At 36.3% G+C, this 21,482-nt stretch overlaps 4 pseudogenes across 1 annotated transcript; all 4 read left to right on the top strand.

Annotated features, from left to right (window-relative positions):
• The first annotated feature begins 1,772 nt into the window (after window positions 1–1,772).
• LOC148917680 (protein FAR1-RELATED SEQUENCE 5-like) lies at window positions 1,773–2,289 on the top strand (annotated as a pseudogene).
• Window positions 2,290–3,252: 963 nt separating this feature from the next.
• LOC148917679 (protein FAR1-RELATED SEQUENCE 5-like) lies at window positions 3,253–5,396 on the top strand (annotated as a pseudogene).
• A 6,185-nt stretch (window positions 5,397–11,581) lies between these two features.
• LOC103328422 (uncharacterized) lies at window positions 11,582–20,683 on the top strand (annotated as a pseudogene). The gene is made up of 9 exons (XR_016126098.1): window positions 11,582–11,705; window positions 12,755–12,924; window positions 13,187–13,278; window positions 13,506–13,612; window positions 14,374–14,480; window positions 14,707–14,762; window positions 16,056–16,233; window positions 17,674–17,964; window positions 19,606–20,683. The product of XR_016126098.1 is annotated as an uncharacterized LOC103328422 (transcript).
• LOC148917678 (uncharacterized) lies at window positions 17,971–19,581 on the top strand (annotated as a pseudogene).
• Window positions 20,684–21,482: the final 799 nt, after the last annotated feature.

Genomic DNA, 21,482 nt, shown 5'->3' with positions numbered 1-21,482 from the left:
GTACAGTGCGAGCTAACAGACATTGTAACTTAAAAAATAAATAATATGCAAGTAATAAAAGGGGTTTATATATTATTATGTAGGTTAAGAATAACAAATGTAAAGACACATAATAATAATAAATAACTTTATATATATATATATATAAAATAAGAGTGATTTATGTAAATACATAACAAAAATATATATAGTAAAAACAGGATCCAGATCCTCTACTTTATATATTTTGTTTATTGCAAGGAGGGTTTTTGACTGAAAGATAAGCGAGATTATTGTAGGGGCTTTTTCGTTCGCACTACTAATGGGCCTAGGTGTTGTAAAGAGCCAAATGTGTGAAATTGCCCTCGTCGAGTTCAAGAATCAGATCCAACATTGCTTGAAAGGGTAGTGAACTTTAGGAAACACATTGGTTTCTTCACCAATGAAACCAACAGTTGCTTACAGATAAATTCTTGGCTAGGCTTGAGAAGCTTGTGGCATGAAAGCTAAGCATTCATGAGTTTAGCATGAGAGAGAGAAAGACCAGGTTTTCTACGAGAAACAGAGGTTAAAGCAAATGATTTCATGAGGATTTGATGAGGAGAGAGAGACAGAGAGAGACATAGATTAGGGTGGAAGAATGGGTGCTTTGGGTAATTTTTCGACAGCTTGACGAAGGGTTCGTTAGGCTCTGGAATGGCTCGCAAGAAGAGAAGATGGGAAGAGATGGAGGAATAAGGCTCGAAATTGAAGGGTTCCAAGGATGAGAGGTGAAGCTTGCTCTCTCTGGATGTGATTGCTTGCCTTCAATTGAGTTTCTTCGCTGGGTAGAAGGTGCCTCCTTTATAGGCACTGGAAGCTCCTTCTTCCCAAGAAACCGTAGTTGGTTCTTCCCAAATCAGCCAAGTCTCCCCCTTCATTTCTCTTCTCTTCCTTTGATTCATCCCTATTTTATGAAATCTTTCTCAATCTAAACACATATAGACAAGATTTTTGGAGGCTCTAGAGCCTTCTTGCAGCTGTCCTTGTGACAATCTCCTATCTTTGGCTACCATATCTCCTTCTTTCCTCCCTTATTTTATGGCAAGAGTTGGTAGGAGAAATGAGTGGGTAATGACGTTGGTCTGAAGGGTGTTTTGCTCAAGTATCCTTTAGTTTTTTGGATGGTCTGTGTTGGGATTTGTCTTTGGCCATATGCTAGAGATTCTCAGCAGCCTGCATACATAAGTAACCTTTGGCTTTTGTCGTGGTTTTGTCTCCAGCCATGTGCTGGAGGCTTTTAGATATTTTATAGGTCATTTGGGCGATTCTTTAAGGTAATGGGCTAGTTCACTACGGGGATGGCCCAACTTTCCAAAGTGATGGACTCTTTTTACTAAGGTGATGAGTCAATTTTCTAAGGTAATGGGCTACCTTTTTCTCTCTTTCATGCTTACCCACATATTTGGGCTCAAGAAATGGGCTCGAGTTTTGGGCCTCCCAAGCAGTCCAAAACTTCCACTTCTTGGCTCATCAATGGGCCTTGTGAATGCTCATAACCATCTATACCACAACCCGCTCAGCAAGCCTCATGCATTCTCGTGGCTTGGGCCCACTTAAACTTGTAGCGTGACATGTTGCTCATTTGCTCGGTGTGGCACGTGTGCAAGCACATGTGATGAACTCTTGCATACTGTAGTTGGGTTTCTTCCCAAGTTAGATGTTGTACTAGGCTAGAAATATATTTGTGCCTACCCTTGGATTTTTTGGGCCTCAACAATTATTTAACTAAAAGTTCTTGGGCAGAAACAAGGATGGGTTATGATGATAAAATGAGCATTAAGTTGAATAAATCTAATGGTAAGTATTGGGTTAGCCATTTTATGGAAAAACACAATCATCCTCTTGTAAGACAAGAATGCACTCATATGTTATCGTCTCATAGAAGAATATCTGCTTCACAAGCTACTGAAGTAGATTTGACAAAAGAATATGGGATTCCACTTAGGCAGGCATATGAGTTCATGGGTAGGCAAGTTGGTGGAAGAAAATCTTTTGGATATATCAAACAAGATCAAAAAAATTACCTTCGGACGAAGAGGCAAAGAAAATTGGCATATAGAGAAGCAGGAAACTTACTAAAGTATTTTCAGAATGAAGCATTGGAAAACCCTTCATTTTTTATGTTGTGCAATTAGATTGTGTGAGCAAATTATGAATATATTTTGGGCTGATACGAAGATGATTGTTGATTATGGTCAATTTGGTGATTTTGTGTGTTTTGACATTACATACAAAACTAATGAAGCAAATCATCCATTCGGAGTGTGATAAGCCTATATTTTATATATATTTTTATGCCTCCTTTCATTATTTATTTGTTAATTTCCTTGGGTTAAATTGGTTGTTTAATTGGTTTTGTAAGATTTGTGAAGGAATTGTGAAATATGAGAAATTGAGGCAAAATGGGGCAAGAAGATGAAGATTGGAGATTAATCACGTCAAGAAGCCAAGTCATTCCTTTTGTCACAAGGAATGTTGTCAAATTTCCTAGTTCAAGATGGTTCAAGTCTTATCAAGTCAAACAAGGACGAATAAAGAAAACCCTATATTAGAATGAATCCTACTTTTATATTAATTGTAGTTATACCTTAGATAGGTAGGATTTCTAGGAGTATTATAAATAGGGAGTTTTGGTCATCGATCAAAGCTCCATGATCCATGCTATATCCTCCATCCTCCATCATCTACCACCAAAATTCCTTCACATTCATACTCATAGCTGAAAACATCCAAAGGAGAATACGAAGAAAGCTTGCACAACCTTGGCATTCTACTTGGAGAATTTGGTGCCTTCCATGTCTTCATCAACCATCATGATTCTCAATAAGTCCTTCATAAACTAATTTCTTTTACTAGGGCTATGATGTAGCCTAGCTATGAATACTCGAATTCTTTGATAGTGTTAATTTTACTTATCTATACATGTTGAGTGCTTGTTACCGTTCTTAATGCTTTCAATTAATTGACTACTAATTGCATGATTGGAAGAATTGGGTTGAGACCGGAAGGAGATTCCTAATAAAAAGCTTATAGTAACAAGTACCATAAATTACATAGCCGACTCGGAAGATTAGGTTATGGTTTGTGTAATCTTCATTGTTTTCCACAAATCTTAATGGGTTTTTAGCTATCTAAATCCATAACTAGAACTAGAGTGGGTTGATGGTAAGGAATACAACTAATATAACTCGGAAGAGAGTATTGGTGAGGTAAGGGAAAACGATTATCAACATGTTAGGTGATGAGGATTAACAAGCTAGAAGGATTTGGGCGGGATTAGCTAGGTGAAATCGGTTCCCTAGTACTTTATCATATTTGTTTTCATCTTTTACATTATTTACTTAATCTCATTTTATTTTACTTGCTTAATTAGATTTTAATCATCATAATTCTATATTAATTTGAGCGATATTGTCCACTTGCAATTAATCACATCAAAGTGTTTGTGGGATTTAATCGTCATCGTGAGATTGCCATTTTTGGGGCAACATTGTTGTACGATGAGACTGCCAATTCATTTATATGATTGTTTGAAACATTTTTTGAGGCCATGTCCAAGAAGGCTCTAAAACCTTATTTACTGATCAAGATGCTGTGATGGCTAAGACTTCTGCACATGTGATGCCTAATACATATCACAGGCTTTGCACATGGCATATAATACAAAATGCCATGAAACATGTAAACAGTTTATTTAGGTGCACATGTGGAGTTAGGAGCATTTTAACACAATTTACGGATTACTATGAGGAGGAAGATGAATTCTTAGTTGCTTGGGATTCAATGTTGGCTGAATACAATGAGCGTGGACATCCTTGGTTAGAAAGCATTTTTTATTCAAGGAAGAAATGAGCAATGACATACTGTAAGTGGTCTTGGTCTGCAAGAGTAAAAACCACACGGATAAGTGAAAAGTTTTAATACTACCTTAAAAGACTACTTGAATGTGGACCATGATGTGGTGCAGTTTTTCATGCATTTTGAAAGGGTACTTAATGATAAGCAATATAAGGAGTTGGAAGCAGAGTACGCTTTGTGTCTAAAGTTACCTAAAGTGACAATACTTGTTTCAATGGTGGTTAAGGCAGGAAATATTTATACCAAAGCAATATTTGAGGATTTCCAAGCTCAGTATATCAAATCACTTGAATTAGACATGATATCTTGTGACGAAGATGGTGATGATTTGGTGCATACAGTTGTCCTACATGGTAACCCGAAAGAGCGACGTGTTAGAAAACAGAAAGATGGTGATGTCTCTTGTAGTTGTAGGTTGTTTGAGATGAAAGGTTTCTTGTGCAGCATGCACTGAAAATTCTTACTAATTACATGAATGTCAAAGAAATTCTTGACTAGTATATCTTAAAAAGGTAGACAAGAAAAGCAAGATCTGAAAGTGTGAAAGATATGCACGGACGTAACATCCAGACAGATGTGACACTACAACAAACATCTCGATATAGGTCTTTATGTTCCATGTTTACCAAGATATCGTCTCGAGCTGTTGAGAACGAAGAAACATATAAGATTAATTTATGCTAGTCATTTGAATCAACTAAGCAAAACCATTGAAGAGATGTTAAGTTCAAAAATTAATGGTCAAGTACATGATAAGGATGGCCAAGGGTCACCTTCCACCATAGTGACATATGGTGCTAATGAGGCATGTTTCTTGGATAGTGCAAAAGTTATCCAAGCAAAAGGATTAAAGAAGAGGGAAGCCTCCTGAGGAAGAAAAAGAATAAAAAGTTGTTTGGAGAAAAACATAGCTAAGAATAAAAAATCATATAGTTCTCGTTCATCACAGGTATTTTCTTCTTTTACATTCAAAGTTCAATTCTAATATAATAATTTTGTATATTATGAACAAGTGCATCTCCAAATGCAACATTTAACAGATAATAACATATGTCATCCAACTACACATCTTGTAAGTATCATTTATTTAATTCTTGTTTTCATATCATGTTTCTAGTTTAAAATGTTACTGTAATACTGCATAGGCACAAGATCACGAGGCACCTAATACAATATCATGGATGCCTTACCTAGAACCCCAACATAGTTTCCAACCATTACTTAACCCTACAAGTTTCCCTTTACAATTTCAAGACTTGCAAGTTTCAAATAACATTGTGTGGAGTCAGGTATATTAAGATTTATAATATCCTTTTTATAAGTCATAGTAAGTTTTTTATTTATTATAATCAATTTTCATAACTACTTTATACAGGCTATGAACTTGTTGATCGAGAAGCCACATACAACTTCAAATGTTGATCAAACTGGAGATGGCATCTGGAATCATGGGTATGTTATGCTCTTAGTAATACCGTTATTATTAATTTTTTTTATACAGGTCAATATATCAATAGGAATGCTTGCCAAAGAGACACAATTGTTCTTTCTTTTATTATTAATGTGTAAATTTATGTTTGTCATTTGTTTGATGGGAAGATTATAAATATTTTGTCTTTATAAATACTTCTTCGATTCTATCTATTTCCTACATCCTTTCTTTTCTTTTCTCTTTAGCACTCTAGTTAGGTAGATGATGGCATGATGGTTTATGCAAGGAGAGAAAAAAAGAGAGAGGAGAAAATGATAGAAAGAGATTTAAAAAAAAAAAAAAGAACAGAACAGAACGTGAATAAGGAGAAAAAAAAAAAAGAAGAACAAGATATGAATAAGGAGAAGAGAAAAAAAAATGTTGGACGTTAACTACTGTTAGTTGGGTGTTAGGGGTTTTTATTCTTTTTTAATTAGGAGTAAATTGAGTTTTTGTTTTAGGATGATGTGTCAACTTTTAAATCCGTTAGATTAAATTTTAATGAGGTGGCGTATGGAGAAAAAAAGTAAAGCAGATCATGACAGAGAAAATCAGAACAAAAGATCTGAATCCGTAAAAATATTAGCAATATGTGTAAGTTTAAATCAATATACCATATAAATACAATACAAACACCAAATTCACGAGGACATTGCGATATACCAGGTGGAGGAGAGATAGGGATTGTGGTCTTTAAGATGGGTTCAAAACCACCTGGTGTCAAGTCTATCAAATTTTGGATTTATTAATGGCTAGGGTGGAATGGCGATAAATTGGCGATACGAAGAAATTTCGAGAAATGGTCAAGATTTTAGTAAATGCACACAAATGCACCCATAGTAAGGAAATTTCAATACCTGTGGCTTAGCCGCCAAAACCAAACAACCACTCACTCTTCCTCTCTGGCAACAAAAGCTGCTAGGTTCAGAACTTCAGAGCTCAAAACTACAACCTCTTTTGAATTTTCATCTTGGAAGAACTATTTTTTGTTTCGTATTACATTTCTGACTGCTAATTTTTTCGTATGTAATTTGGTTTATCATTAATTGTTACTTTATGAAATCATTTCTAAAGCTAAAGCAAGTGGAAGCGTGTTCTGATGAAGGCATCTTTAGGGTTTGAGGAAGAATCAACAGATTATGTCTGTTGGTCCTTTTTCGAACTCCTCCGTTCCTTTTCGCCACTTGCGGGGATGGGCTCTGCTCTGAGGAACAAAGCAGATCGTTGGATCAACACCAATGCCCCGATCGGATGGTGTCTCTTGGCTCGCAAAAAGGATTCCTTCAATTTTTGAACAAAATTGAAAGTTGAATCAGTTTGCCAAAGCGAGTGGGCCTGGTCGAGGCCCTATCCGTCGAATTTTTTCAATACTAATTCACAGTGTTGCGTAGGCATGCCACTATTGGGTATATAACCATCCTAATAGATCTAGTTTGAATGCTTGTGAATGGTTAACTTAATGTTGAGCGTCATTTTTGGACTTCTTTGCAAGCCATTATGCTCCAAGGGGGTACTGCCCTGGATTGATTCTTTTCTATGCCTCAATCAAGAGGACTTCAATATTCTTTCCTTCGCGAATGTCGACCTGACAAGTATAAGCGGTACCTGAACACGCAGAGAGAGAGAGAGAGAGAGAGAGAGAGAGAGAGAGAGAGAGGCCAAGTTTTTGGTTAGTAAGACCCTATTTGGGTTTTATCAACCGGTCTCAATATTTTGTCATCCTCTGGCTGGATTAACAGTTAATTCGTGCTCAGTGGTGTAATTTGGGCCCAACTCAACTTCCTATTCCTTTTGTCATTTATTGTTTCATTCGAGCCTCTGTTCACTTTCGGCCCTGAACGCTAGTTCTTCTGGAATTTTTAAAGGGGAGAAGGCTGGAATCCAATTTTATGTACTAAAATAGTGCGCGATTCATTTTTAGATAATTAAGTGAACTTTATTTATGAAGATTTTTATGCAACTTATACTTAATTCGAGCGTAAACTAAATAACAGAAACTTCTTCAATTAATCAATCAATTATCTTTGAATCCAAATTACAAAGCAAAGAAAGAGAGACTAGAGATTTCTCAATCCAGCCAAATGATTACATGAATTGAAACAGATTACTTCTTAAAAGAAAATCATACCATGGATATAACAGAGCTACGAGAGATAAGCACAGGAGTTGTCAACTGGTTATATAGAGAGAGTAGGCAAATTGTTATCTTGAGAGTTTTCAAGTGATTTTGGAGAGAGAGTCCTCTTCTTATGAAGTAGACATTCTCTATTTATAGAGGTGGGGGAAGCCTGTAATGATGGAAATTGGAACAAGACGTTTGGCTTGTGGTTCAAGGTCAGCTGCTGGTTTGTTGACCTTAACCGGTTTATAGAGGAAACGATAGAAGTCTTCTGGCAATAACCGTCAGTTTTCCTTGTGAAGCTCTTTTGATTTGACTCCTTTGTACTTGAAGACCTGGCTGACAATTTGATCCTTATCTGGTTTTGGAGGCTTCAGTACGGCTTGTTTTCTTGCTGGGAGAGAAGGAGGTCAAGTTGTCATTAAATGTGATAATCCCTTTCGACCTCTCACGTGGGCTTAGAGCGGTTCCTGCTATCAAAGGCGAAGGCCCTAGCAAGCCCAATGCAGCTCGAGCGCACCACTTGCGGCCCAGGCAAGCACAGGTCCCACCAGCCTAGGCAAGCCCAATGGCGATTTTGCCTAGGCTTGAGTCGACATCAAGATCGATGTTATCTTGGCGTCGTGAGCAAAAAAAAATCAATAAAATTATAAAAAATTCAATTTTTTAAAAAAATACCAAAAAATTATGGATGTTTTCCCTATAAATACATAACAATTTTATTCACTTTCCCTATAAATACATAACAATTTTATATTTTGTTGCATGTATATATTTTTTTCTTGCCCTTGACTTGCCTTAGACTTTGCCCTCATGAGTGGAACCACAAATGCAAAGGCTGACACTATTCACGTGAATAGTTGCAGCCCTTGTTTGCCCTTGCCTTATACTTAGAGCATCTGCGAGTGCCCAACCCAAACTGGGTGAAGGGTGCAGAGAGAGCCCGAGAAGCTCCAAAGACAGGGCCCGTGAGCGGTTTCGAGGTGGGTCCCACCAGCCCGAGGAAGCCCAAGGGCAAGTCTTGCCTGGCCGAGTTAGGTGACGTCGGCCACAGCGTCACGCCAACAAGACGGTAGCGATCAATTTTTACCGTTGGCGTGTGAATTACATGCGCCAACGGTAAAAATTTGACTTCCGTGCCTGGCGTCGCGTGAAGCCAGACGCCACCACCGACACTCAACGGTGTTTGCCACGTGGCGCGGCGGGACTCTTCGATGACTTTTTCCAATCCGACATCCTCGTTTTTGGCTAAAAATTGAAAAAAATCGAAAAAATTCTGAATTTTTTTTTAAAATACCCAAAAATTATGTATTTTTTCTCTATAAATACCTAACCATTTTATTTACTTTCCACACTAAATCTTCATACAATTTCTTCTCCATCCAATATTTTTTACTCTTTACTCACATTTCTAAAACATTCCACACCAATTCTTCATACAAACTTTTCTCCTTCCAATATTTTTTTATCTCCACTCACATTTTTCACTTCCACACCAATTCTCCATACAAACTCTTCTCCTTCCAATATTTTTTACTCTCCACTCACATTTTTCTACTACTTTCCATTTGTATAAAAAAACGAATGACATCTTCTATTGAAGTCGGAGGCTCGTGGTCAACGAATGAAGATATTGCGTTGTGTCAATCTTGGGTGAACATTAGTCATGACCCTATCACGGGCAATGAGATGAAGTTTCATCACATGTGGAGCAAAATTCATGGAGAATTTTGTCAAAGATCGGGTTCTATTCGGACCGAAATGGCGTTGTCTAGTAGATGGAAACTTCTGAATAAAGAGTTAGGGAAATGGAGAAATGCCTTGACAAAAGCAAAGGCGAACATTCAAAGCGGTCAAAATTTGACCGATGAGGTAAAATATTTATAATTGCCATTTTAATCAATTCAATGTCACTTTTTTTTTATTGCATATTCTATTTGTTTTTCTTGCATATTTTTTTTTTCTTGGTGCACCTTTAATTTGTCTATATTTTCTTGCATAATCAATTATATTTTTGCATTTCAAAATAGTTTATATTTTCTTGCATAATAATTTTTGTTTCTTGCACTTCCAATTATTTATTTTTAATAGATGATACAAGCACAAATGTGGTACGGTGCCATGGGGCAAGGTAAAAAAAGTTTCGTGCATTTCCATTGTTGGAAAATTGTGAAGGATTGTTCGAGATTCAAAATTATTCCCACTGGTTCGCCGATTGTGATGAATGAGACGCCACTTCACGATTCTCCATCAACCGATTCTCCATTGGACTCTCCAATGGAAACGGAGTCACCATTTGTGCCACGTCCGCCAAGACCTATTGGGAGAAAGGCGGCAAAGGCCAAGAGAGGGGGCACTTCGACCAATGAATGTGTACAATTATTGGAGCAAATAGCTAAGAGCACCTCACTAAGAATGGAGAGAGACTTGAAAAGAGATGAAATGGACATGGCACGAGAGGAAGCATTTGTTCTGCAACAACAAATGGCACAAGAAAAAGACATAGAGGATAGAGAGATGAAAATCATGGCCATGGATACGAGCCATATGTCTCCCGAAACAAAAGCCTATTGGAAGCTACGACGAAGAGATGTGATGAGAAAAAAACTTTTCAATGACGACGGACCTAGCAATACGGATTGGTTAAATGATGAAAACCATTAGGTTGTATTAAGACACCTTTGCCATATGTTGTATTGTTGTATTATCCTTTAATTTGTTGTATTGTTTCCTTTTTATTCAATAAAAAATGCATTAAATAAAATGACTATTTATTAAAAACATTTGAGCATCAAAACAAATATTAATTTTAAAAAACCTTCATTTATTGCAAACAACACACAAAACAAACCATACGTAAAAGCATAATAATAAAAAGCATAATTCCAAAAAAAAAAACCACACACAAAATAAAACATAATTAAAAACAAAGCATAATTCCAAACAAAGCACTAATCTTGACTTCATCCATTGTGATTGCCTTTCATCTCCCACAAGTGCTCGACCAAGTCACCTTGACGTATCTCGTGAACATATGAAGATTGCATTTCTTGATACCGATCAATCATGGGGTTGTTGAATTGACCATCCCGAAGTAAGGGTTCGAGCTCCAGTGGTAGTCCATTTGGTCCAATCGGCCTTTCATATATTCTTGTCGACGATGTGTTCATTGGATCGGGTTCAAACACCTCTTGAGCATCATAGTCATACTCATCCTCCACAATCATGTTGTGAAGGATGATGCAAGTCATCATAATACTCCGCAGCACCTCCTCATCTAGCATCCGAGCAGCACCTCTAATAATTGCCCAACGAGCTTGCAAGATACCGAAACACCTCTCCACGTCTTTCCTATAACCTTCTTGAAAGGAAGCAAAGTTTCTTTCCTTCTCGGATTGGGGATTCGGAATTGTTTTCACGAATGTCGTCCACCTAGGATAAATTCCGTCGGCAAGGTAGTACGCACCAGAGTAAACGGTATTGTTGATTTGGTACGTGACTGGGGAGAATGACCTTGCAATACCTCGTCGAACACTGGGGATTGACCAAGGACATTGAGGTCATTCTGAGATCCGGCAACCCCGAAGAAGGCATGCCAAACCCAACAATCGAATGAAGCTACGGCCTCCAAAATTATACTTTTTTGGCCCTTCCGATTCCCATACTCCCCTTGCCAAGCAGTAGGGTAGTTCTTCCACTGCCAGTGCATGCAATCGATGCTTCCAATCATTCCTGGGAAACCTCGAGCCTCGCCTTTTTGTAGAAGCCGTTGCAGGTCTCTTGGCGTGGGTTTGCGAAGGTACTCCCTCGTGTACAAATTTTCCACTGCATCACAGAATCTCACCAAGCACTCTAGGACAGTAGATTTTCTCATCCTTGCAATCTCATCCACCTGCTCTGCAGATGCCCCATAAGCAAGCATCCGCAAAGCAGCTGTAAGTTTTTGCTCCGGGATAAGACCCAAAGCTCCAACAACATCATGCTTTTGAATGAAGTATGTGTCGTAATTACAAATATCATGCATGATTTTTTGGAACAAATGTGGCTGCATTCTATATCTTTCTCGAAACTTAGAAGCAGGATATAACGAATTTGGGATAAAATAATCCTCCATGAGATTCTTACCCCGAGACTCCCTACGTTTGTCCACATTCGAGTGCGACGACGACGGTGTTGCCTTGATTGATCCATTATACACACCGCTGCTGCAAGCGGTTGTTCCTCTTCTTCATCAGCGTCCCGATCTTCTTGAGCATGTCTACGCCGGATTTCTTCCCTTTGTTTCTGTTGCCTCTCCAACACCCTCGACAAGTTTGACATTGAGAGTAGAATGTGTTTTCTAAAATCTAAGAAATGAAGGAATAGCTATGAGATGATGTGAGAGGTATGAGTTGATGGTGTAGTTTTATAGAGGGATTTAGAAGATAGAGATGACACGTGGCACAATTTTAGAGGATGAAAATCTTATCTAAAATCTGAGATTATAATTTTTTTAAATTATCTGAAAATCTTATCTGACATTTGACATGTGGCACAATTGTAGAGGGTGAAAATCTTATCTGAAATATGAGATTATAATTTTTTAAAAATATCTGAAAATCTTATCGACATTGGACACGTGACATAATTTTAGAGGTGAAAGTTTTATCTGAAATCTGATATTATAATTTTTTTCAATATTTGAAAATCGTATCGATATGGGACACGTGGCACAATTTTAGAGGGTGAAAATCTTATCCGAAAATTTAATTACAAAAGATTATCAAAATTAATGGTTTAAAGTATAAAAAATAGAAATAAAGTACAATGAATGAATAGTAATTGCCTGCCTAGATTTTTTTTTTGATTTATTCTAGGAAAAGGATGATCTTTTAAGAAAAGGAAGCATCGATCATTTTATCATGGTAGCGTATCTTACTATTGAAATATAAATTTTTTTCATTCTCTCGCTTGCCTTTCAATCAAACGCTTTTGTCATTTATGTTTGGATTGTGTTTGTATTTTTGTAAGTCATAAGGCATAAGTTTAACTCTTTTGTTTGTAAGCCATAATGCATGAGTTTTAACCATTTGGATTTGATGAATATGTTGATGGATAAATATTGATTTGGTTGATTTGGATATTGAATATGTTGATTAGGAGATATTGGTCTGATATTTTTACAATTTGGGCATTCTTTTCAGATTTATTCAAAAAAGCTCGTTAGGAAAAGGATGATCTTTTAAGAAAAGACGAATGTTAATGGACCTGGCCTTAATCTATAAAAAATTCCTTTAACCCTTTAGACCATTTACCGAAATTGGATACAAACAATGTCCAACTTGGGATATCAACGTCGTCATGATCATCCTACAGCTACAAATTAGTGCCGTGGTTGAGCTGGGACGAGTGGCTCTTCGTCGACGAATCTCTCTTTTCGAATTCACCTAATTCTGTGGCCTCCGCTTTAAGAAGAGTAAGAAATTCACAACTTTACTATATCAGAAATTTCATGTTGTTGAACTCTTTCTCGAAAGAAAAAGAAAACTCTTTCGGCGTGCTCACTATGGAATTCTTAGCATGTTGTTGAATATGATTGAATCTTATTTATTTGTTCCTATAATTTGTAAACGGTGGAGGAAGTTATTTTTTTGAAGTGGGTTCTGCTTTAAATTGAATTTTCTGGTGGTTTCTGGAAATGGTATATATGTATTTCATCTCTGACTACTTGTTTAAAGATATCAGCATGGAGAAGCAGAGGATGTCTTCCTGTTGTAGTTGATGTCACGTAATCGATTATTGAAATTCAGCAAAAAGATCCTCACTTTAGGTACCTTTTACTGCCAAATTCTCTGAGCATGTTTGGATCAACTTCTTATGTCTTTCTTTTTTTTTTCCTCCCCAGTGAGGGGCAGGGGCAGGGGATAATGCCAAATGTTCTTTGCTTTGCGGTTCTGTTTGTATTTTTATGTCATTTATCGCTTTAAATTCCAACCGAAGATAATGTAGTTGTCCTACTTTGGTAACAACTTCATGTATGTGTTTTGTGAATTATAGAAAGGACCAGTCAAATGATGCTTTGGATAATTGCAGAGGGGATCAATCAAGTGATGCTTCACTTTCAGACGAATGCTGGCCATGTTATATTGTATGGCAATAATGAGGTGTGGCTCCTTTCTCGTTTTGGTTCTTAAATCTCTCCGTTCTTTTATCGACTCCCTTATCATATTGTGTTGTATGGATGTATATGCTTAGTAGTACTACCATTGTAACCACAGTGCAATAATTTGTAGAAAAGGGTCCTTGATCAACTATAACGCTCAGTCAAAACACAAACACACACACAGCTGTTTGTGTCTGTCTGTCTGCCTATCTGTTTCTTTCTCTCTCTCTCTCTCTCTCTCTCTGTGGTAGTTTGGAGTTGGTTTGAATGGCTGATCAAGAGGTAGACTACTTGTAAGATGCGTAGGGTAGTTGCATGATGTGCTGTATTTTGTGATGGTTACCTGTTCACCAATATCAAAATTTTGTTTTGATTGACTAAAATTTTTTAGGCCTTAGAAAGAGCTCCAGCAAGATATTAGGGATGCGTGATAGATGTATATGTTCTTAGTACTGGTAATTTGGAAGAAAATCCTTAAGTATCCAAAATTCTTGTCAGGAATTTTTCTTGATGTGTGCATTCAGTGCTTAATATCTTCAAGCCAACAGAGAAACTAAGTGTTTGTGATTCATTGGCCATATGAAAATTGTACTTCATATACATATATATATATATATATATATATATTTCTCTCAAAATTTTAGGGGAATGCTTAAGCTCATATATATATATATATATATATATATTTTTTTGCGTCCTGTTTATATGCGTCACATGTACTGCTACATATTCACAATCATTGTCTTTTATTTATTTGTTAAGGCTTGTGAATGGTGTTGTTGAGAAGACACGGAAGAAAGCTGAGGTTTCCATTGCTGTGGCTGCTGATGCAATTGGCATTCCATGCACACTGATTGATATTCATCATGGTGAGCAACTCGGACTTTTAATTTGTATATTTATTGTTTGTTCATTGGTTCAGTGGTTAAGCTTTTGGGCTTTCCCCTAGTCTAGACTACCAGCCATGCTGCCATGCCCATTCGGCCGAAGAATACTCTCTGCTGGGCTTTGGGTATTCAAGTAATCCTTGGAACGCTTATGATACCCTGGATTGATCTTTGGTTTTTTTTCACTTGGTTATTGCTTAATTTTTAGAGGGTTCTCACCGTGAACTTCCCGCACTTGAGGTTGTACGTAGTGCTTCAGTTAAGGTATGCATCATGCTTGGTAATTCAAAATTTGTTCCGTCAGATTCTTCTAATGCTTACTCTTTAAGACTAGATTTTATGTCCAACACATCTAGTTTATTCGATGATGAATAATTATAATACAAATTTATAAATAAACACAATCCTAGACATGTATTTATAAAAAAACCCAAGCACTATTTAAACATAGAAACACACCCAAAATCAACAATTGTATATTTTTTGGGTGTGTTTATAAATGGGGTTTGAGTGTGTGTAATGATGGGTTTTGGGTGTGTTTATAAAGTGTTTTGGGTGTTGAGTTTTTTTATAATTTCAGCCCCCATTTTGGGTGTTTTAGTGAAACTCCCTAATTATAATAGGCTTCCTACTAAGACTTCGTTTGTGTTTGGGTTAACTGACTGTGGTGCTGCACAGAATGGTTGTTTTTTTTGAAAAGATTTCTGAGTTCTATTAAAAGTTGTTACAACTGGCTTTGGTTTTCCATTTCACTGCAAGAGACAATTTACGGAAGATGTAACGTATTCATTTATTTAACTTGTGGAAAATTCTAAACTTTATAAGTCCCTAGTTTTATAAATGTAATATAATAATAGAGTTTATTATTATCAACAATTTATTTGTAACATCATATAAAGATATTATGCAAGAAACCTATATTTTCTGATAGGACGGATTCTTGTTTCCTGTTTTCCCAATCAGATCCATGAACACTTTTGTAAGTACACCAATACCTTTTATGACTGGCAGGCTCATAATGTGCATTTCACTTCTAACAAAATGATATTGTTAACTTGAAGTGTTTCTAGTTATCAAGTTTGTGGGGTAGAACTTTCAGATCATGGATACAGAAGATTAAACTAGTTTATGAGAACAAACTATTAAAGCTAGTCGCTTATGGTTCTGACTTCATGAATATCAGCAAATATTACCAAGTTATTTTTTAGGATAAAAGTGGCCCTCCACATTTATCTTAATCCTTTATGGTTTGGAACATGGGATAACTACTATGAAACTTGTCACTGTATGGAATAATTAGATTGAACATGGCTCAACTGCAAGTTCATGTTGACTCATCTCTCCAGCTTCAACTAGCTTCTTATGTATATTTTGTTTTGCTTTAATTTAAGGCAATTTTTTTTTTCTCCTTTTCTTTATTTTTTGCTAGACTTCAATGAATTATTTATTTATCTCTATTGTTGTTCTGCACAAACATGCATTTACCAATTATATTTGCAAGGAACGACTCAATTTAAATTTGGGAAGTTAAACTATATCCATGGTTGGTGTTTTTAGGCCCTTGATTGGTTGAAGTACTATTACTGGGAGCCACAGAAGAAAGCAATTCCATTTCATGGCAATGAAACTGCTGGCAGCAAAACTGAGATAAGGTCGAAATTCCATGAATTGGCCTTCTGCTTAAGAGTTAAGAACACTCCTCAATTGCGTTCTTCAAAAATCAAAGAAAAACGTGGTATGAAAATATTATTTCTTCACATTATGTTGATTATAGTGCCTAAAATCTTGTGATCTATAAGATATAATACTTTCCAATGATTTTACATGTAGTGCAATACACTGTTGCATCTATGACATATAGAATTTTCATGTGAATTGCAGCCGCATTTCGTAGGGTTTGCATTGTGTCATAATCGAACAATGAAATATATGCTTGTTGGAAATTTCTGAAAATTTGATGTCTAGGAGATATTTCTTTTGTATCTGGCATGAGAACTTTGACACCCTTTCTTTTGTCAAGGAATAATCTAGGACCGTATATTCGGAGTTATTTTCTGCAGATGGAAAATCACTGCATATGAATGAATTAGGAAGCTATAATTTTCTATATGCTTAAATTCATGTTTAGAGTTTGTCCTTTTAGCTACCTTTTGGAGAACATTCTATTTTTTTTTTTTAATGGAATGAAAATAGAAATTATCATGGTATGTATTTCGGTCAGCAAACTATCTCGCAAACACATGGGAGAGTCAGAATTATGTTGTGTTCTAAGAAAAGGGAATTTACACAGCTAAGGTGCTGTAAAGACCTAATTGTCTACATATATCATGCATACAATGTATACTCTCTATTCAGACATGTACATATATTTCATATGTTAAGTTTTAGATTTGATTTAACATATTTTCTTTGAAGTAATGCTGCACCTACATATTTCTTTTTTAGTTTTTATATTTGAAAGTGTTTTACTCCGTGATATGTGAAACCACTTGTCTTGCCACTGGATTAGCATTTACTGGGCACTTGCTCCAGTAGGCATAAGTGATAGGGAATTGGATAGGTACTAGTCATAGAACAGAGTACATATTGAGAATCTCTTATAGTTTGAAAAATAGAATTGCGTATCTGAACCTATTCCCCTCTTTCTTTTTAAGTTGTGGATGATGTAATGCCCCTATTTAAAACTTTGTTTGATGTTCCCTCTTGGCTACCTTTTTAGTAATTAGTCATTGCAAGCATTGTGAAGGATATACTTAATATATCACATTAATGAGCTAAGAATTGGGCTCCTTTACTTTGCCTTCTGAATTTAGAGGACCTGGTCTTTCACTGTTACTGCCAATCATAATTAGAATGTTTGAAAGCATGTATTAAAGAAAGTCACTTATCTTTAAAGAATAGCTGTCAACATTTGAAAGACAAATGGGGAGGAGCCCAAGCTGTGATCTAAAGTTTGAAGGATATGCTATTGCATGTCTTATTATTGATTAGAATGTTCAAAAACTGTTTCAGAGAAAGTCGCTTATTTTTATAGTATGCTCACATTCATCTTAAGCATCACTAGATGTCCATTTGAAGGGCAAATAGAGAGGATCTCAAGGTGTCAGCTAACTTTTGAATGATGTCTTTAACTACTTGGATGTTTTATATGTTGATTGAGGTACTTTCTTTTCAGGTTCTAAGAAAGACCTTACCAAGATATTGAAAAGCCTTGTAGGGTTGTATTCTGCCTTCTCCTCAGAAGTTGTTTCTGTACTGTTGGAGTTCTTGTTGAAGGCTATAAATTCCTCAGATTCCTCAGAGCTTCCAGTAAACACCCAAAATAGCCCAAGCCTACAAATTTCATTGAATGAGTGGAAGCTTGTGATAGCAAAATTTTCAAATAAGGAACCAGAGTTACTTCTGGCTCTTCTGAATGCAGTTCTTGATATGATTGAGAATCAGGAAGCAGTGATATATGAGACGGGTAATCACATGACCTGATTTTTCTTTGTATTAGTTGCTCGGTATTCAGATATATACTGGTAGAACTTATGGTGAGTCTGTGCATGAAATCTAATCATATTTACTTGGTTTCAACTGGACTGCTTTTATAAATGGACACGGATAAGTGGTCTAGTCTGCAATAACAACCAGACAGTCTGATTTCTGAGTTCAGAGAGTTTTGGGATTTGCATGAAATAGTTTGAGTGCTGTGATATATTTCTTGTGCCTATCCATATTGCATATTTCAATTCCTATATTTTATTTGGTCGCAACTAAAGTATTTTAGGTGGGAAAAGTATTTGGTTACGAAGCTCTAAAGTAAAAGATGCTGAATTAGTCCAAATGAAAATCAATATTGATTTCGGTTGGGTTCGCACATCATCAGACCATAGGGCAGAAACACTCCAAGTTGAACACCTCTCTTCTCTGTTTAAGTGGCTGGTCAAAATTTTTAAGGATTAAAGCCTCATGTTGAAAAAGATTCTGTAGCTGAGATCAAAGTTTCTTCAGGAGAAAAAATAATATCGAAAGCAATTCTGATGGAACTCCTACGTAAATGTCTTGTTCTATCAGCCTCTGCTAATAACCAGCTCATGGATTCTGCTGTCCATCTTGCTCAACTGACGGGACAACTACCTATTGGGAAAACTGAACAAACTGTCTTCATTAGTTTCATCAAATTCGGATGTTACTGAAGAAGATGATTCTCTTAGACATTCAAATAATGTATTTAAGAAGAAAGACGAATCTATGAGTGAAGCAGCAAAGAAGCTTGAGATGATTAAACGTCACAAAATAAAGAAAAAAGTAGTGAAGAGAATAGATGCTGATGCCAGAAATACTAACAGATAAGTTCTGGCAAAATCATGGAACCTGCGTCCAATTGGAATGTTGCCTCGAGCTGTTGGGTTTTCTGGTTGCCTTCCTGTGCTGGTCTTTAATATTGTCCCAGAAAAGGTTTCTCAATTAATAGGAAGAAAAGAGAACTGGGAATTGAACCAGTGTAGTGGCAAGAGAGAAGCTAGTTCTGATTTGCACCTACTAGACAACCAATGTATTAAGAAGTTGAGGGAAACAGAGGATGGCTGTGTATCAGACAGTGAGCATGTTTCATCCATAGAAGATGTCAGTGGCCATCTCATGATAGACGGGGTCTGGAAGAGAGTTGGGAAAGAAGAACTACTTGCCATAAAGTCTGCTTTAAGGATATTAATTTAGTCACTGATTTATTCAAAGCTAGGGTAGATGTGATTTTGGAAGCTTTTGTGACCACCTATGCTGGCTTGCAGTATGAGCTTCAAATCTGAGTTACAGTGGTGATAAATTAGCCACTGAAGCAATTTTGGTTTATATTTTTTCGTAGTGCACATTGTGACTATCTGGGTTATAAAAGTTGTAACCAGAGTAACATTAGTGTTGTAGGGTGAGAGGTAGAGCAATGCAGGAAAGCTGGTGGATTTTACTATTTTCCAAAAGTTAAATCCTCTTTTTGAAAATACCCTCTTGTATTGATTGAAAGAACTCAACTTATGTGATGTATTGTGTTTTATACAATGAGATGTTTATTGGAATTTATATCCTGGTTTCATGAAATAAATTGTAGTTGAAGATGACCTTTTAGTGTATGGCAGGCTGCTAGATATCAGGACATGGATGACATTGTAAGCTTAGCATCTGCTGGTGTTTTGCTCGATTCGATTCTAAGGATTCTCATACCCAAACAGGTTATAATTTTCGTTGTTTATATGGATTCATCCCTGTTTTACAGTTCGAGCTTTTTTTTTCTTTTGTTGATGATCAAATAATGATCAAATCTCTGTTTTTTTTTCTTTGGTTGATTCCCTCTCCTCTCATTTATCATACTTTTTCAATATTAATTCTTTAACACATTTGACATGTGCTGAAAGTGGTAGATATTTTTCTTCTGGCTTATGGTTTTCTCCTCTCTTATTAAAATGTGAAATTTTTTAGTACTGGTTAAGGAATTCATTTGGACTATTAAAGGAATTATAGATTACGCATGAGATGACACTTTGTTGTACCAAATTGTTCTCTCAACATGCATAGGTTTTATTTGTTTGCTGCTTTCTTGTGCATAATCACTTGTGAATTTGTTGAAACTTGGACTGCATCTCCTCAACCTCTTATAGTAGTTGGTCTCAATAAGGTAGATACCAAGACAACCAGATAATAATTTGCCATGAACATTGCTTATTGAAAATCTGAAAGATATTTATCTGGTTGTCAAATTTGAAATTCAGTAGGTCACTTTTATGTGGTCTCAGAGGTTAATGATATTGATATTTGATCTGTGAAGCTTGTGACCGGAAGTAGATAGGCGTGGAGCTGCAGGGTGATTTTGGAAGGATAGAGATCTGAAGAGATCTGTGATAAAACAGTCCACATCTGTAGTAAGTAGTATAGACTTGCAGTTCTATTTCCACATAACAGCTGCAGTTCCAAATTTCAAAAGCAGAATCAAAACTTCCAAATTGAGGTGAGCGGTTGCTGTTCAGTTTGTATGAAATAACTCTTTGTTAATCTCTTACTTGTATTGTATTGATTGGGTTCTTAACTATATTTGAATTCCCACCTTTTTTATTTCATTGAAAAGTTGTACTAGAGTTTCGTCACCAAAAAAATTGTGGAGTTATAGAGAATTTTTTGTACCAAAAAAGAACTATTTCACTTCACCTTTATTCCTGGCTTTCAGGTTGGTTTTCGGATGTTTTCATCCTCTCCTTTGTACTCTTATGGTGTTCAAATAAAGCATCTTTCCCCAACAAAAAAAAAAAGAAGCAAAAACACAACCATGATAAGCACAAAAGCTGCTACTGACCCCCCAAAAATATAAATAAATAAATAAATAAATATATATATGCGCAAATTCCTTAGGCAGATTTTTAACAAAAAAAAAAACTTTATATATTTAAAGTAAAAAACAAATATAATTGCAAGAAAAAAAACAAAAAAAAACAAAAAACGAACAGCCAAAGCTTCAACAAAATTATAATATAAAAAAATTGTGCGACGACAAAAAAATCAGAGCCCCTCAGACCAGGAAAAAAAAAAAAAAAAGAAGAAGAAAACAGACTCGTCCTTTCCGTCTTTGTAATTTTGCTTTTTGTTTTTTTGGTTTTTGCCTTGTTCTAGTTCAATTCTTTAGTAACTGGAGTTGGGTATGCCAATCCCAACCTTGGAGGTAGACGACGACCCCATTCATCAAACTTCCTCCCGCGCAGACTCTTTGGGGCATTTCAGCGAATACTTAGTAGGCACTTTGGGGTTGCCCATCAACCTTCCAAGGGGTCAAGGTCGAAGCTTTCAATGCAGAATTTGGCTGATGAAAGAGTTTCAACAGGTGGCTATTGTATATATCTCGCTCCCAATCTCATTCCTTGGAGCTCTAAGAAGCAAAGTGGGGGTTCCCGTTCAAGTACTTAAGCAGAGTACCATCAACTTGCTTATACCGCCGCAGCCATTTCTTGGATACGCTCT

The sequence above is a fragment of the Prunus mume genome, linkage group LG4 (genome assembly GCF_029339155.1).
Source record: "Prunus mume cultivar Tortuosa linkage group LG4, ASM2933915v1, whole genome shotgun sequence".
In the NCBI taxonomy this organism is placed as follows: domain Eukaryota; kingdom Viridiplantae; phylum Streptophyta; class Magnoliopsida; order Rosales; family Rosaceae; genus Prunus; species Prunus mume.
This window is presented reverse-complemented; position numbering and strand designations above follow the sequence as displayed.